Source organism: Grammomys surdaster, unplaced genomic scaffold (genome assembly GCF_004785775.1).
Source record: "Grammomys surdaster isolate TR1022 unplaced genomic scaffold, NIH_TR_1.0 174, whole genome shotgun sequence".
Lineage (NCBI taxonomy): Eukaryota > Metazoa > Chordata > Mammalia > Rodentia > Muridae > Grammomys > Grammomys surdaster.
The window spans coordinates 3019727-3024514 of record NW_021604622.1 but is presented as its reverse complement, the minus strand read 5'-3'; the positions used below and the strand labels follow the sequence as shown (position 1 = coordinate 3024514).

The following is a 4788-nucleotide window of genomic DNA, read 5'->3' as shown; positions in this document are numbered from 1 at the left end:
TCCCTTCCTCTCTTTCTTTTTTTATGTGCATTGGTGTTTTGCCGCATGTATGTCTGTGAGAGGGTATCAGGTCCTCTAGAACTAGAGTTACAAACAGTTGTGAGCTCCCATGTGGGTACTGGGAATTGACCCCCAGGTCCCATGAAAGAGCAGCCAGTGTTCTTGAATGCTGAGCCATCTTCTCCTGGCCATTACTTACTTTTTAAAAGATTGATTTTCTTAAATTATTTTAATTCTGTGTGTGTTTCTGTCTGTGTGAATGAATACTATTTTTATTTAATTCTTGAAACAAGGTCTCACTGTGTGGTCTTGGCTGACAGTGGAACTTTTCTGTATAATCCAGGTTGTTATATTCACTGAGCTCTGCCTGTCTCTGCTTCCCTAATGCTGGGATGCAAAGTGTTTACCTTGTTCACTCCACAGTTTGTTTTGTTTTGTTTTGTTTTGTTTTGTTTTGTTTTGTGTTTTTCAAGACTGTGTAGCCCTGGCTGTCCTGGAACTCACTCTGTAGACCAGGCTGGCCTCGAACTCAGAAATCCACCTGCCTCTGCCTCCCAAGTGCTGGGATTAAAGGCATGCGCCACCACTGCCTGGCACTCCACAGTTCTTACTTGTTTTAAATGAGTTTATATAGGTCTCCACATTGTGAACTGGATGACTATGTAACAGTTGATGAATTACCTGGTCAGGCGGTGATGATGTACACTTTTAACTCCAGAACTTGGGGGCCAGAGTCAGGTGGATCTCTGTGAGTTCAAGGCCAGTCTGGTCTACTGAACTAGTTCCAAGGCAGTCAAGGCTATGCAAAAGAAATGCTGTCTTGAAAAAAAAATCAAGAAACAAAACAAACCAACCAACAAACAAAGGTGGACCCTTTCTCCCTTTCTCCCAAACTCTACCAACAAAAGTGAGAGCTCAATTTTTGAAAGGTAGGGGCTGTCTCATTAAATATGAAAAGCCAGGGAGGGCGTCAAGACTTTAGAAGGTGCTTGTCACCAAGAAGCAGTGTTCTTGCAGACCTTATTAGACATGTCATTCCCCAGGCGGCAGTCTCACCTGGCTGCATTTTGACCATTTCCCTACAAGGTTCAGTTGTCTGCTGAGAGCCTCCACTTGGCTCTGGGTCTTTAGCCCCCTGGGGATTTATTATTAAGGGATCTTTAAGCTCTAACTCCTAAAGGACTGCCAAAGGGAGAATCCCTGAGTGTTCAGGGAAAAAATAAGGAATTAATCTGAATTGTAACAAAGGAAAGAATACAGACATGGGAGGACTGAATTCTGGGACTTAAGTCAGTCACATGCTGGGGACAGTGGAGTTGCTGCCAGCTAGGCAAAGCTAGCACAAAGCTATTGAATTTGAAGAGAAGACATTTTGAGAGGAAATGTGACTCCCCTAACATCACACCTGCTCTGTGATTCAGCCTGGTGATGGGGGACATTGTCGTTGTGATGGGGGACAGTGTCTTGGTATGAGGCTTAGAAGTGAACCCTGACAGGTGAGGGGCAGCTCTTCTCCAACTATGCCCTCTCCCCTGACCTGTGAGGTTACGGGACCACTGCTCCCACTCTCTGTTGCCCCAACGTCAGATGACTGAGGAGCCTCCTACCCCTGTCAGCTCGCTGCTTCAAAGTCATTTCTCTGTGGTTTTCCTGTGGTTAACCTCACTCAGGCCTCAAGTACTCGAGTGTGCCCAGAAAAGGGAACTGAAAGGAGCTGAGTAGAGGGCGGGGTAGCCCAACTCCCCCTCAACTGCCAGCTAAATTCAGTGCACTGGGACCTGAGGAAACTGGCTACCAGCTCCCACCAGCTCTGCTCTCACCCCAGACCCTGGAGGAGCCCCTGACAGCCCCCTCTCACACCTACCACCATTCTACTCCCCCGTTCCATCCTGGACTCGCACCCTAGGTTACCGTTTCTTTCTTGAGTTGCTGAAGCTGTCCTTGTGCTTTCCTGTGTTCTGTATAAAATACATCTCTGGGGCCCAGGGAGGGGTAGAACTGGCAGCCATATCTACAGCCACCTATTGCTGTTCACGGGGCGCTTTCATCTGGGTAGTTATACATCCATCCACCCAACGAGGATGCACGGGAAAGGCTAGGCTGTGCTGGGAGCAAGCAGGATTATGATGTATGCAGGTAGTCTAAAAAGCCCAGCATACAGTGAGTCACCCTCACTGGGGAGTTTGTCCCTATAGGTAGATTCCTGGGCTTTCCCATCCACCCACCCCCAGATTCTGATAGAGTTAGTGTGAGTATGCACAGGAATTTTATTGGCACAAAGCACCCCAAGTGTTCTAGAAAGCCCACCCTGAGAAATAGGTTCTGAAGTGGCTTTAGGGTCCCACATACTTGATCCTCAATGGCTGTGTGATCTCACATAAATTGCTTACTTTCTCTCAGCTTCTGGCTCCTCATCTGTGAGAGAAAAAGGTAGTCAGGAGGGTTTGGTGGGACAGTGTATCTACACACACCTGTCATCTCAGCTCTTCTGAGGTGGAGGCAAGGAGGTTAGGAGTTCAAGGCCATTTTCAGGTTTATAGTGAGTTCTATAGGCAACGTGTACTACTACATGAGCCCTTGTCTCAAAATAAAATACAACATATAAAAGGATAAGTAAATCAAAATATTCTGCCCTTGAGGAACTTGCATCAGTGAGGTCTAGAGTGAACACTATTCTCTAGGGTGCACATACTCACTCTTAAGGTTGCAATGTTTCTAATACAAACAGGAGAGAGACCGGAAGATAATGGGGTGTACTCAATGTTCTAGACTTCCTAACTGTGGCGGTTTGAATAGTTTTGGCCCCCACAGACTCATGTGTTTGAATGCTTGGCCCAAAGGGCGTGGCACTATTAGGAGGTGTTGTCTTGTTGGAGTGGGCATGGCCTTGCTGGGGTGGGTGTAAACTTGTTGGAGGAAGTGCATCACTGTGGAGACAGAGCTTTGAGGTCATATATATGCTCAAGCTCCATCCAGTGCAAAAGAGCCTCCCTCTGGCTGCCTGAGGAATTCCAGTCTCCTCCTGGCTGCCTTCAGATCAAGATGCAGAACTCTTGGCTCCTCCAGCACCATGTCTGGCTGGATGCTGCCATGCTTCCTGCCATGATGATAATGGACTAAACCTCTGAAACTCTAAGCCAGCCCCAATTAAATGTCCTTTATAAGAATTGCCTTGGTCTTAGTGTCTTTTCACGGCAATAGAAACCCTAACAAAGACACTACCCTCATCCAACTTCTGATCCTATGCTAATTTGTCACTGAAATTCCTACCAGCAAACAGGAGTGAGCAGAGTGATGGAAATCTCAAGCCGAACACCTTTAGTTTAGGAGCCAAGTTGAACCCACAGAGAGAAGTTAACTTGCTCATTGGAATGAGTGTGGCTTTCAGTTCATGTGGTTTGTTTCATTCTAGTCTGTCATCTGTAGAGCATAAAACCAATCAGGAAGATTTATGAATGTCTCTGATGCCCTTTCCCACTTATTTTGACCACACTTTCAGGCATTAGAGAAAAGGAAGCAATCTGTCATTAGTGTAAGTTCTCTGGAGGATGGTTTAAAAGGGACATTACTAGAAGTGTCACAACATGAAGGCCTGAAAATATCCAACTAGTTTCCAAGACCCAGACCCAGAGCCACTTCTAGGTGTCCCACCTTTGTGGCTAGTCTGTCAGTCACTGGTGCACACCAAGCTAGGTGACATAGGACTCATAGTAGCAAGAGTCAGGCAACATTGATAGAGCAACCAGGCAAGCATTTATTTATTGTGTTATTGGCTTGATAGCAAGGCATAATTCCTGTGCAGTGCACATCTTCTCAGAGGACAGTCTGGGAAAATTTAAAATATGTAGAGTTATGTGTGCTGTGATTACTATGGTCTCAATACTTGGGAAGTAGAAACAGGAGGATGGAGGATTTCCTGGCCAGTCTCAGCTACCCAATAAGTTTGAGGCCACTTATGTATTGCATATAAAGTAATCTAGGGACAGTATGAACAGATGGAGCTTTGCAGGTCCTGAAATTATGGAGTCAGGACTGGAAAGTGAAGTCATGAAGAAACTAACCGAGTTGCCCCACCTGCATGTCGGAGGGATTTTTGTCTGCCGACCTCTATTTTAACTCCCTTGCTCAAGTTCTGTCCCTGCACGTGAGAAAGAGAGCCAATGACTACAGAAAAGAATGAAGCCCACCCCTGCTCCACCTGGTTCTTATACAATGGAAATGTTTTAGTCACAGGGACACTGAGTGGCACACTCAGGTGTGGCTCCCTGCAGTTACACACAGGTCACCTGACTGTAGGACCTGGGCATTCCTGTCACTTTAGTTACATGTTTATCACCTTGCATTCATGCCTCTACAGGGCTCTCCTCCCAGAGGAGACCTCAGGAAGTTAACTCCTGAGGGGACATTATCAACCTCCTAAATAAGATTCACCAAGTCCCACAACGTTGGCATGGTAACGTTATTTATGTAGATCCTACTATGTACTGTGTTAGTTAACTATCTCTATAGCCCTGCAGGGAAAGCATCTTGGCTGTCTTTGATAGAATTAGGCCAATCATCTTCAATCACAGAGCTGGTAAGTTGACAAGACTGAGGGATTCAGACAGGTCTGTAGAATGTGAATATCTGTGCTCTGTCAACCATGTGAAGATGCATGCCATAAGCTAACTAATTCCCTAGGTCTGGTCTGCTTTGTGTTCATCCCACATGTATATCCTCTCTCTCTCTCTCTCTCTCTCTCTGTGTGTGTGTGTGTGTGTGTGTGTGTGTGTGTGTGTGTGTGTGTGT

The 4788-nt window shown here is 46.1% G+C and overlaps 1 protein-coding gene across 3 annotated transcripts in view; it reads left to right on the top strand.

Annotated features, from left to right (window-relative positions):
• The window catches only part of Egflam (EGF like, fibronectin type III and laminin G domains), a 178363-nt gene that overhangs the window by 165705 nt on the left and 7870 nt on the right, over positions 1-4788 (top strand). The gene's annotated exons all lie outside the window — the stretch shown is intronic.